The sequence below is a fragment of the Callithrix jacchus genome, chromosome 10 (assembly GCF_049354715.1).
Source record: "Callithrix jacchus isolate 240 chromosome 10, calJac240_pri, whole genome shotgun sequence".
Classification (NCBI taxonomy): Eukaryota; Metazoa; Chordata; class Mammalia; order Primates; family Cebidae; genus Callithrix; species Callithrix jacchus.
Window position 1 is genome coordinate 52,691,333 of NC_133511.1, and position 13,961 is coordinate 52,705,293.

A 13,961-nucleotide genomic window follows, 5' to 3' on the forward strand; every position below is an offset into this window, starting at 1 on the left:
TGACTTGAGTAGTAAGAGGTCTTAGAAGTTTCCTACAATGTCTAGGGTATTTCCACAATGTCTAGGGTGGAATATTTCCACAATGTCTAGGGTGCTTACAAATACAATCCAAGTGTCCCCTAGGTCCCAACATTTTGTAAGTGCCAAATAAGGTCAATGTTTTTCCTAAAGGCCATGATGGGTGAAGGGAGCCTTATAATAGGGGAACTACAGAGATGTGTATATTATAGTTACATTCAGGGAACTTGAACTTTGATCCTTTCTCCAGCCCTATGAAGTAAGAAAATAGTATTCTCATTTGCTATGAAAAGAGATTGTGGTCCATAGCCACTGAGTCGCCAGAAGAGTATTTTCTTACTCTAGTGCTCTAACCTTAACTATTGCTAGAGGAAATACAGAGATGTGTATATTAGAGTTACATTCAGGGAACTTAGTGACAGAAGGGGTGAAAAAGAGAATGGGCACAAAATAATAATATTCTTTTTATCAGGTATTATATGTTAGAGTTTGTGTCATATGTATTATCTCACTTAATCATCTTTAAAAGCTTCATGATGTATGTATTACCATCCTTATTTTGCTGATAAGTAAACTGAGGCAAAGAAAATTACTTACATGATCAGCTAGTAACTAGCACTTTTGGCGTCTTTTCTATTTTACCATAATGAATTGTACATAATGCTTTACAACTTAGAAGAGATTTTTATGCATATTTTCTATGAAGGAAGAAAATAGTATTCCCATTTGCTATGAAAAGAGATTGTAGTCCATAGGCAATGAGTCACCAAAAAAAATATATATATTCTTACTCTAGTGCTCTATCCCTAACACCTTCTTGTCTCTCATTTAGGAATTATTCATCAAAACTCCCTAGTATTGTCTATTAATATAAGCTTATTAAACTCAATATCTTATCTGGACCCACTAGGCAACATTATATTCAGTCCTCAGGTCAAGCCTAAATGCCACCTTTTGTGCTGCACTAGACATCCTCAATTTTCCCCCTAAGTCACTCTCCAGCCTTCTCCATCCTGAAGGCCAATGTGTAGGGATTACAGCAAGAAGTCCCTCTCGCTTCCTATTGGATTCAGCTAAGTGGGGAGCTCCAATAGGAAAGCAGAAAAAGAAGAAAGATTGAGGTCAGGGCAACTGACTCCCTTGCTATAAGGTTACCTCAGGCCAGTTATTCCCACCAACAAAGATCAGGATTCTCCTCAAGGTGAGCATCTGTGCTATACTCTCCACCACCCTTCAGAGCCAAGAGAGAAACAGCTCTACTGCTGCTTGCTGCTTCATGCTCTGTCCTTTGTGCTTTCCTACATTCTCCCACATCTTTGTAAATAGTTCCTATTTAAACCCTAATTTAAATGTGTTCCTCTCCTGTTTGGACCCTGGCTGACGTGGCCCTGCCTGTGAATTTGATCAAGATTATTAGAGTTGATTTGACAGACTCAAGGTTCAAATCCCATTATCATCCTGAGAGGGGTTATCAGAACCTCATCTCTGAAACATCACTAGAAGAGTTCAACAGCAGTTATTTGCTCCTCATTATGCATTCATGGCATACTTGTTAAGCCTCCACTTTGTGCAGCAAAAAAAAAAAAGAAAAAAGAAAAAATTAAAAGCGTTTACCATGTCTTCATATTACGTAAAAAACTGAAATAAAGATATAGGAAACCTGCAACATTTGGGCTGGAACAAGGATGGCGAGCACTTAGAGAAAGAATTTAAGAAGTGGTGACTGCCCTCTGAATCTAAAAGTTGAAATTATTTTTTAAATAATAAAAATAAATAAATATATAAATTTAAATAAATTCTGATTCTCAAAGTCTAAAAACAAAAAGAAGGCAAACTGGTGACAAATGATCTGAGACCTGAGGGCTGAGAAGGGTGTGTCAAAGACCTCTCAAACTCAAGAGGCTCAAATCTGCAAACTTAGGCTTCTAAGAGTTCTTCCTTGGGGAGGCCTGCAAACCCAGGAGTCATCCTTAGGCTCTCTCTCACCCTTATTCCTCATACAAAATCAATCACACATTTTCTTGTATGGTATCCTTAGAATCTGTCCAGTTCTTTCAGTCTTACCCATGATCTTGTACAAACTACTACCATTGCTCACTTGAATTACAATGTCTCTCTACATATTCACTTGCCTACCACCTGGCATGGACTATGAGCTCAAAAAATATGTGCTAAAGATGGAAATTAAATGTCAGTAAGAAAAAACAACAGTGACTTCTCCAAATCAATAAAGAAGCTTCCATTAGGCATCAAAATACTTCATTTTTTAAACATTTCTTAAAATATTACATTTTTCTCTGTCTTAAAGTATACTGGAAATAATTCAGTATTTATAGAAGACTGTGGATCATTATTAAGAACCTTAGTTATTGTATTTTCTTTTAATGCTGGCTGACTTTCAACTTTTGTGCTTTTTCAATTCCTCAGCCTGCAAGCCACAGATTTCTACTTTCTGCCTGTAGAGTAGGCAGTGTCCTTTCTGGCTACTGTCAGTGTTCCTGCCTCTAACAGCCTCTTTTATCCTTTCTAATCTGTTCCTTGAAATATTCTGAAGACTGGGAAACCAGATAACCAAGCTGTTTGGAATGAATGTCAAGTCAGACTGACATGTGCCAAGTAAGCCCCAGAGGATTGTTCTAAGTTAGAACACTGAGACCAAACACCATTATCCCACTTCCGCCCACTGCTTTGCTTCTTTTTTTCCTTTTCTCCCTTTTTTTCTCCTCCTCCATCTTTTTTTTTTTTTTGTGAAGACTGATATTCTATGGACTTACCAGCTAAGAGAAATTTTCCTTCCTTTCCTTGAGCAGCCAACCCACCAAAACGGTGGACCTAATCTTTAGTGTTTCAACATCCTTGTTAATTTTCACTATTTTAGGTAGTCAGTAATATATGCAAGTATCTACTTCTCTCTTTGTTCTATACAGCAGAACAAGAGAACTAGAGAAGACTTCTTTGAATAAATGGAATTTTATTCTGAAAAGACTGATACCAAAGGCATCAAGGAGTTGAATGGCACTGTTAGCAGATCAGTCAAGCCTGGGTTCACTGGTAATGACCTTGTTCCTTGCTTACTCACAAAGATATTCTCCCATTTTTAAACATTTTATCCAATTAGATTAATATTAATTGCTTTCACCTTTGGTTAAAGGGAAGCACTGGGGCATCAAACTACTCATTGTAAACCTAGGAAGAGTTTCACTCACTGTGGAGGAACACCAAAGCAAATAAGACACTTGTATAGGAAATTTCACAAGGGCAAAGCAAACAAGAGAGCAACAGCTCTCATTTCTATCTTGAATTTGAGCACTTAGCCCTTTCAAGTTGACTGCATGCTTTCAAAATGCATTAAGGAAAAGCAAGGAAGATGGAGAAACAAAATTTGGCATGAAAGAGTTCTTATAAGCTGAGAATCGGGCTCTGATTTGAAGGACACCTTTAACAGTTTTGAAGACTGGATCTGACACTTGACTTTGTAGAGCCAGCTAGAGCAGCCTTTGTTATAACAGGCAATTTACCCTCTTTGATGCATATGTGATGTTGACAGCTCAGATTCAAAGGTGAACAAAAATGACAGCACTGTCTGTTTTCCAAAAAAATAGTCACTACCACAATTTTCTACATGCTAGCAAGAGGCCAAAGACTTGCCACATGTTTAGGGCTGGAAGACATTCTGATGAAAAGTGAAAAGGCCAGAAAGAATCCAGGTGGCTGGGTTCATCAAACAGATGGTCTAAGCAGGAAGCTCAGAATAGGACATACTTATATAAGGGAGTCCCTGTCTTCTTGCATTTGTGGAATAACTAGAAACCATACAGTGACTCTAAGTACAGTTCATTTGAAGGTAATTTCCCACCCAGATATGTTTTAAAACTGTTTTCCACCCAAAGTGCTTATTTGGCTCTGTCTCAGAATGGGTTTGAAAATCAGGCTATTCTAAGAAACTACCTGTATAACAGGAAATACAAAGCACTAGCAGGAGTAAAAATGATGAGATGGAAGGCACTAAGGTTCAGGTCAGGAGATCTGAACACTAGTTTCATTACATTATTCAGAAAATAGTTCTATGACCTCAAACAGGGTCCTTAAACTTCTAGTCCAGAATGTCTTCAACTTTAAGTGACAGAGTATGGCAATATTTCTTCTAATATTACTTCCAACTTATTTCAAGAATCTATGATTTTCAGGAATTTTCTGAACCTGAAATCTTATGTTTATCAAAATGTTGGATGTTACGGAGAATAGTGAAGAATAAAAGAAATCCATATCTCATAGTAGAAAGAGCACCAGACTTGAAGCAACAAGTATTATTTGACTTCCATAAACCTCAGTTTCCATTCCTGAAAAATGGGGATAACAATAGTGTACTTCCCAGGGTACTATTTCTATAAATCTTCTAATTAGTCATGTTGCAGCCCTCAAGAACTATAGAGTTTATTGTGTGGGTGGGATACACATAGAGAATCATGAGTCACCAATTTTAATATACATACAAATCACCTGAATATCTTGTTAAAAATGCAGCTTCTGGGATAGAATATAAAGCAGATGCTACTGGTCCTCAGATGACATTTTGAGTAGAAAGGCTATAAGACAAACATGTCTAAAATAAAACACCATGTAATAGTTATATGTATGATACTTACCATGAGTGAAAGCTTCTATCTCTTTCCACATACCTAAATCCTACTTTTCTTTCAAGACCGGTTCAAGTGATGTGGTTTATAAATACAGCCCAGAGCACAATAGCTCTCTGTAAGCTCTTTCCTCTAAACACATTTGTCTTATTTTTAGCAACTGTTCTAATAATCCTGAAATGTGGATCTGCTGGCCAGCTGCACCAGAATAACAAAGGGAGCTTTTAAAATGCAGATTCCCAGGACCTACCCTCAGAGGCTCTCCAGTCATTTGGTCAGTAAAGGAAGAGGAGGTAGGGGCACGACAAGACTCTGGACTTTCCAAGATGACTGTATATTGGCTTGGTTTGGCACAAAGTACTAAAGCAGTTGTTCTCAGCACTGGCTGCACGTTATATTTCATCACAAAGTTTATAAAACACAGGGGCTCAGGCTCCAGGCCAGCTAATTAAATAAAGTCACTTAGAGCTCCCCAGGTGGTTCTAATGTGAGCCAAATTTGAGAACCAAGCAAGTGCTAATGAACTATACCAGTGCAGGTACCAGTGCAGGTAAGAACCACATCAGATTGTTTTACCACTGTATCTCAGGTGCCTAACACAGCATTTAACAAATATTTGTTGAGTGAATATACGAACTAAGATAGTGAGTCTTCAGACTGTAAATTATCTCCTTAATCTCTTGCCTGCCTCCCAAGATTATAAGCACTAGTGCATGGGGTTACGGTTACGTTCTGGAGCGGATGTCTGTGCTGGACTCCTAGCCCTGCCATTCACAATGGCAATGTTGTGCAAGCTTCACACTTCTCATCACTCAGTTTCCTCCTCTGTGAGATAAGGATGGCAACAATATTCATGATTATAAAATAAACTGGGACACAAAAAACATGTAGAAAGTGGTACAGCGTAACCACTGAATAACTGATAGCTATTTTTACATTGAATCACCAAGCACATAGTTCTTAGAGTTCTGTAATGGTGACATCAATGAACATTCTCCAGTTATTCAACCAATAAATATTTCTTTACATCATCTTTATTACAGGCACTGAGAATTGTTACTGTTGATATAGCAGCAAAAGAAAACAGAACTACTTTATGGAATTTAAAATATAGTGGGTGCGTTGTACAATGAACAAGTTATTTTAAAGTGATGAGCAATAGAAAGTTATCTTAAGCGTATCAGCTATTGCAGAGGGGAACGGATCAGGGAGACCGAGAAAGGAGTGGCAAGATATCTACGACAGTGTGTAACCAGGGCAATTAACTTAATATTAAAATTCAGGAAAGGCTTCCTGGAAAAGAATATATGTTCAAGTTGATGAAGGACATGGAAAGGACAGAAGTTGGAGAGCATTTTAGGCAAAGGGAAGAGTGTCAATAAAAGCTCAGAATCATGAAGAGTATGTATGCTGTAGGCACCAAAAGAAGGCAGGTGTGGCTGGAACAGAGCATAAACAAGGAAGGCTTTGAGCGATACAGGAGTTTAGGGTGGGTTTTGAAGAATGAGTAAGATTAGGAAGGGAAGGAAAAAAACAGAGGCTGAAGACAGGAAAATAAGGATGAACACAGTATTCAATCATTCAGTTTCTGCAATGTGTTAGATGCTGAAGATAAGCAGCAGGTGAAAATAGAAAAGATCCCTGCCTTCATGGAATGTACATTATAGATGGGTAGAAAGACAATAAAGCAAATAAACCAAGTAATTAAGTAAGATTGTAAGATCATAAGAAGTCATTATAAACACTATAAAGCAAATAAGCAAGGTGATATGATGGGTAAAAACTAGAATGTGGCCTGGAAGGAGCTATGTCTATAGGATTACAGAGGACCTATGGATCTCCATGTAATGTGTAACGGACGTGACAAATTTTAGTCACCCTAGAAGGTCAGGCAGATTACTTTGACATCTTTAGGAAACTGAGGTTGCTCATTTTAAGGCTATCTGTATTCCCTACCTTCTTTCTTTTACCTCATGATTCTTTCTCCTTCTCCACTAATAATGCAGGGCAAGTTCTTGGCTTTGTTTAGGAAATAATTCAGCAGTGAGCAGGTGGTAGAACAGAGCAGCTTTATTGAGGCAGCAGAGTTACAGCTCTGCGACTGTTCCTTGCAGAGCAGGGCAAACCCATAGGCAGTGTGCTGAGTAGCAGCCTATGGGTGGTTGGCAGTTGTATTTAAACATACGTTTGATGACATGCAAATAAAGGGGCAGGATATTCAGAAATCGGTGGAAAATGTATGGTAACTTCTGGTTGTCACAATGGAAATGGGTAGTAATTTGCATTGCCACGGCATTTGCAAACTGTCATGGTGCTTGTATTAATCTGGGTTCACACTGCTATAAAGAACTACCTGAGACTGGATAATTTATGAAGAAAAAAGGTTTGCTTGACTCACAGTTTTGCAGGCTTAACAGGAAGCATGACTGGGAGGCTGCAGGAAACCTTCAATGATGGCGGAAGGCAAAGGGGAAACAAGCACGTCTTACCATGGTGGAGCAGGAGAAAGAGGACGAAGGGAGAAGTGCCACACACTTTTGAACAAGTAGATCTCATGAGAACTCACTCACTATCATGAGAACAGCAAGAAGTCCACACCCATGATTCAATCACCTCCCAACAGGCCCCTCCCCCAACACGAGGATTACCATTTGGAATTACATTTGGGTGGGGACACAGAGCCAAATGACATCAGCACTGTGGGAGCATCTTGCACAGATGAGCAGCAAGGGCAACTAGAAGCTGCCTTCAGCACTACTTGCTGATTTTGGTCTGTCTTCAGCCTGGTTCAGAGAATGAGTCCTACCGGCCTCTTCTCTTTATAATGTTCCTTTATTAACGTCTCCCTTCTTTTTTTTCTTCCAAAACTAAGTGGAGGAGGCAAAGGAGTATCATATAAGAATCAGTGAGGCCAGGCGCGGTGGCTCACGCCTATAATCCCAGCACTTTGGGAAGCCGAGGCAGGTGGATCACGAGGTCAAGAGATCGAGACCATCCTGGTCAAGGCGAAACCCCGTCTCTACTCAAAATACAAAAATTAGCTGGGCATGGTGGTGCACGCCTGTAGTCCCAGCTACTCGGGAGGCTGAGGCAGGAGAATTGCTTGAACCCAGGAGGCGAAGGTTGCAGTGAGCTGAGATCTTGCCATTGCACTCCAGCCTGGGTAACAACAGTGAAACTCCATCTCAAAAAAAAAAAAAAGAATCAGTGATATGTTCTAGATTTGAAATCAAAAAGAAACAATTTTGAGATGTAAGCTCTCCTCTTTGTTAGCCAAGAGACCTGAAGCTTCTGTTTCTTTGTCTGTAAATGGGGTAATAATATCTGCATTAGCCAGAGTTCTTCAGAGGAACAGAACCAATAGGATGTACCTAAATGATGTGCATATACACAGAGAGAAAGATTTATTTTAAGGAATTGGCTCATGTGATTGTGTGGACTAGCAAGTCTAAAATACACAGGGCAGGTAGATGGGCTGGAGACCCAAAGAAGACTTGATGTTGGAACTCAAGTCTGAAGGTGGTCTAGGGGCAGATTGTCTGCTTCCTTGGGGGACCTTGGTCTTCTTCTCTTAACAACTTCAACTGATGGGATGAGTCTACCCACATTATGAAGGGTGATCTGCTTTATTCAATATCTACTGATTTAAATGTTAATTATATCTAAAATATATCTTCACAGCAACATCTAGACCAGTGTCTGACCAAATATCTGGGCATTGTAGCTTAGCCAAGTTTAAACATAAAATTAGCAAACTAGTCTTTTTGCTTAAAATAAAGTGTGATTATTTTTTCTTTTTTGGGAGGGGAGGGGTAACTAACTTCTAAACTTATATCCCAAAAATCTATTATCCAAAGCCATGACTGATCTTTCTAAACGCTGAATCTGATTTAAGGAGTCATTCCACAAGTACTACCGTACATATCCTTTGTGACAGATGCTTAATAGAGGCAGACTACCAACATGCAATGAGACTGTACTTGCCCCAACCAATTCAGTCAGCTAGGGAGATGAGACTGCAAACCAGAATAGCTCCTGTTTACTGAAGGCCTACTAAGTGTCAAGCACTCTGCATCATGTCATTTAATCTTCACTCTGACTTTACACTGTGGCAATGAGTAAATTCTACAGATTAAGTTGTTTTCCCAAGGAAATAAAGGCTACTAAATGCTGGAATGGGCATTTGAACCCTTGTCTGTCTGACTTCAACTCCCATGTGCTCTTCTGCTTTCTGGTTACAAAGACAACCCTGTAAGACAGTTGCTGAGGAAAGGTTTGTAGAACACTCAGTGGGGGCACAGGAAAAGGCCTCCCTAACTCTGCCTGTATTTTGACCAATTAATACAGAATTCCAGATAAACAACACAATTTCTTTTTAGCATAAGTATGTCTCATGCAGTACTTGGGACACACTTATACTAGAAATAGGTTATTTATCTAAAACTTAAATTTAACTGGGTATCCTGTATTTTATCTGGCAACCCTATAGGTACAACCCATTGGTTAAAACTCAATTGCAGACCTACATAAAATTAAGCTACAAAGGAAGCTGGAAAGTGCAGTCTGTTTCCCAAGAAGAAGAGAATGTGAATTTTGTTAAGCAACTAGCACTCTATGTATAGTAAGAAATGAACAAAAGTTAGGACGCTTCCCTTCCCCATGTGTGCGGGAGCCTAATCTGGAACATTGGCCTTAAACTTTGGGTACAAGAGCACAACTAAAACACCTGCCCAAATAGGCCCAGCAAAAGTTCTGCCACTTGGAACATGTCCTTAGTAAACGTCTAAGCACAATATTTGGGTAGGAAAAGCAACGTGACTTAGAAGCCTCAAAAACAACTCACCCAAGCCCATAAAATAAAAGACGACAGTGAAATCATGCTGGAGTCATTCATCGAAGTCAGACAGTGTCCATGCGGGCTCCTTCATGCTGTGTGTTTAACCTCTGGGGAAGCAGTACATCCCATGTGGACTCTAATAAGCTGCCTCTGGGAGCGATTTGACTCATGAAGCTGACTATTGTCTTGGGCGCTTTAAAGAACTTGAGAATTGTCTTTTTAACAAATCCCCTTGTAATGGTTGAAATCTCAGCATTCATTTATATTCATCTTGGAAGTTGGCACCCATAGCTCACAGGCCTGCTAATAAAATTGACAACCTGCTATAGCGGAACTTGTGCAGGTGTTATTAACTTTAACTGAGTTGATCTCAACTCGATCACTGTCAGGGACGATGTGGTAACAATTGATTTTTCCAGCTCTGAGAGAATTCTCAGTTTACTTATTTTCATTTCTCCCGACTTTTTTTTTTCCTTTGCTTTGAGATTTATGGCAACATTTCTTTCTTCTTGCTCTCTCATTTCAATTTGAAAATAGTAAGCTTTTAAGCACAATATTTGGGGAGGAAAAGCAATATGACTTAGAAGTTTCAAAAACAACTATCCAAGCCCATAAATTTGGCAGCTGTAGATGTTTAAACAGGCGTTGACAAAGAAGGATGTACTCTTTCTGAACATCATGCATTTCAACCATGTGTGGCCACTGTTATGGACTGACTGTGTCCCCTCAAAATTCACTGCTCACTCTGGTCAGCCTTAAGCCAGAATGTGCCTATATTTGGAGCTAGCACTGATGTCCTTATAAGAAGAAGAAGAGACAAGTATTGTTCATGCACAGAGAAAAGACCACATAAAGACACAATGAGAAGTGAAGAAGAGAGGCCTCAGGAAAAATTAAACTTACCAAAACCTTGATCTAGGACTTCCAGCCTCCAGAACTATGAGGAAATGCATTTCTGTTGTTTACGTCATCTGGTCTGTGGGATTTTGTTATGACAACCCAAGCTGTAACTAATATACCCACCCACCCAGTACCCTTTGTGGAGCACTGTGCTATGGTGTTTCCTAAAGGGCTTGGAGAGAATATAGCATCTCTTCTTTCCACATTGGGGTAAACTGAGGCACCAAGATGCAGATTCCTGGCATGCATATACCATTTCTCCATACCTAGAATGTACACTTGCTACCCTCCCTGGCACACACCTGCATCAGGAGCCAGTGCAAAAACACAAGCATCCCAGGGAAGGACAGAGCGTGGAACTCTGGTATAGGGCCCTGGCCCTGCATTTTCCTAGCATCATGACCTTAGGCATTGTGGCCTTGGCCAATGAAGTTCTTTGGACCTCAGTGTTATTATCTGGACAACAGGAATAATAATATGATACTTACCTGTAAGGGCTGTTACAAGGATCCAAGAGTGCAATATATAAGAAGTGTTTCCTATAATGTAAAGTACGAAACAAACAGATAAACTAGCAAGTGATAACAAGTGTAGCAAGGCTCTGATGGTAGAAGTTTTCAAAACTCACTCTTTCTATGTATTACCTCAGACAAATATTTTGGCAATTAATTTTAAACTTCTGAATATATGGGGGGAAGTAGCTCAAAATCATATTAGCTAGCCAAAAATCAGATTTATTTTTACAAAAACAGTAAGACAGTGGTTCCGTGACAACAGGATGTGTAAATTAAAGAGTGATTCCTAAAGATGTAGGGGAAACTAGAACAAATTACACATAATTGAAAGCCTAAGGAAAAGTCAGTAGAGCTGGTTCCCCAAAGAATGAGACTCCGAGCTCACGAAGACTCAAGTCTAGTTCCCACTTTGTCTTCCTCTTATGCACTGTGCATTGTAGACAAAGTACTTAACTTCTCTAAGCTTCACAGGCTTGTCGAGGATTAAACAAAATCATATGAGTATATGATCTGTAAAGGTAGTTTCTTTTCTAAGAAATATGTATTACCTCTTATCCTGGCTCTACCAATAACTAATTGTGTGACCTTGAACTTGCCTTTTCTGAGCTTGTCTTCTAACCTGAGTGTGTGATTTCCTTCTCTTACAACAAGTTATGATTTTAAAAGGATGAACGTCGTGTCTCTATCATGAGGCTGATAACTAATTCAAGTTTCTTATGCAACTGTGAAATAAAACTTTACAAATCAGGACTAAAACAAAGGGGCAGTGATTTGAAAATAGCTCTCCATTAAAATGTTAAACAGGATCATAAATAGAAAACTGTGTCTCTGGAGCCTTTTTCTTCCAGACCATTTGGTCATTCAGAAGATGTTTATCATGTATCTACTACATGTGGAGCACAGGTCTGGAAGCTGGTGAGGCAGCCAGGGCACAAAGCCAGCAGCGGGAGGACTGTGAAGAGTGTAGGGCATCCACAGCTACGTGCAGCAGAGGACTTGAACGTGGAGCCAGCACAAGTAAGCTGAGCAGTGAGAGGAGGTTAAAGGTGCAGAGTAGGCTGTTGGTATCTAATTTTATGAGAAGAGACAATTCCCAATAAACACAGCTCTGTTCTGCTCTGACCTGGGGCTGTCAGAAGTGGAGCCAAAGCCACCTTGGCCTCTCTCCTGGTTAAGGGTTAAGGGAACGTCTGCTGGCCACACAGTCCCAAGCCAAGCACATTGACAATGGTTACCCCAAGTATGTCCTTACTTAAAAATTCAAAAATTGCTCACTCTATTCCTGCAGTCACAACCAGGCCAGGCAGACAGGGTCAATGAAATTAACCTATCTTTTTTAAAAAGTCCATGAAATGGGTCCTACTTCACTGGGTTTTTGAGAAACAAAATTAGGTAATATATATTAAAACACTTTTAGGAGCTGCACAAATATGAACTCTCATCATTACTGCCATCATTGGTCTCAAAGGGATTTGCCATGTGGAACAGCCCACTTCAGTCTGGTTTTACAGCAGATGGTTGCCAGAAATATCAATAGCAGCAATTTTCCAAGTCATTCTTCAAATTCTGCTTAGTGTTCATTATCACCTTTATTGACTTAGCCCAGCTGCAGGCACCAGCCCAGTTCCATCATTCTGTCACTAGGACTCTGCTGGGTAATTTGTGGTTTCCAAAGGAGGAAGAATGCAGAGGTAGGAATAAAAGTACAATACAATAGCTGGCATAGGATGACAGCAACTCTCTTCCCACGTCTCCTCTATTCTGGCTGGGCCCTCACAGAGAAAAGGGCAGGACTGGTTTCATCTGAGCCTAGGATCAGAAAGACACATAGCTCGAGTCTGTGTCTGTAAGCATGAAAAGAAAGCTTTAGCACAGCCAGTCATTGCTGCAATACGCACAGTCTTACAGAAATAGAAGCAATGTCATGTAGTAGGAATAACAATAATGGTGCCCTCCATTTATTGGGAAGCACTATGTGCCAGGCCTTCTGTAGTGCTTTATACATTGATGAGATCCAAATGCCAGCTTTGTCCATTCCTGGCTATGTGGCCTTGAAAATGTTACTTAGACTCTCTGTGCCTGTTTTCTCATCTGCAAAGTGTTTGTTTTGTGAAAATTGTTATGAGAATTGCATATATATATATATACATATATATATACACACATATGAAATATATATCAAAGTAAAATATAAATATATAAAACATAAATATGTATAATATATAGTATATAATATGTAAAACATGTATCTATACAATTTAGAAAAATTCCTAGGACATATATACCATATGAAGTATCATTAATTATGACTGTCATTATCATTACTATAAATGACATGTATTAGTTTCCTATTGCTACTGTAACTTAGTGGCTTAAAACAGCACAGACTGATTGTCTTACAGCTCTGGACTCAAGTCTTAAGGTAGCAGAGTTGCTTTCCTTCAGGGAGCCCCAGGGAGGATTTGTTTCCTTGTGTTTTCCACCTACATTCTTTGGCTCATGCCCCTTCCATGCATCACTCTAATTTCTGCTTCCATTATCACATCCTCTCTTCTGACTCTGACCTCCTCGCCCCCTTCTTATAAGAACCCTTCTGATTTCTATCAGACCCAACAGAGTAATTCACAGTGATCTTCCCATCTCAAGATCCTTCCCTTAATCACATCTGCAAAGTTGCTTTTGCCATGTAAGTTAACATATTCACAGGTTTTAGGAATGAAGATGTGGATGTATTTTGGGGAACATTATTCTGAAGACTAATGTATTTGAAAGGAGATTTTACACTAAGGAATTGACTTGGAATGGTTACAAAAAGCTAAAAAAATGCTAGAGATGGGTTCCAAATTTAGGTTGGTCTTGCAAGACCTGTGCTCTTTGTACCAGCTGCTTCTGGACATGGGAACAGAAACTCTGAGTTAGCTTCTCAGTTCTCTACCCAACAGCTCAGGACTACTGACAGCGTGGCTATGATGTGGCTTTAAATGATACTTCACAGGTAGAAGGCATCCCTTTCCTATTTGCGGGTGAGCAGATGGGGAAATCAGGGCTCTGAGA

The 13,961-nt window shown here is 39.6% G+C and overlaps 1 long non-coding RNA gene across 1 annotated transcript in view; it reads right to left on the reverse strand.

The window, feature by feature from the left end:
- Window positions 1-5,857, reverse strand: part of LOC144577988 (uncharacterized) — a 220,441-nt gene extending 214,584 nt beyond the window's left edge. The window contains exon 1 of the long non-coding RNA XR_013522877.1: window positions 4,665-5,857. This is a non-coding gene — a long non-coding RNA (uncharacterized LOC144577988). The remainder of the gene's footprint in view (window positions 1-4,664) is intronic.
- Between the last annotated feature and the right edge of the window lie 8,104 nt (window positions 5,858-13,961).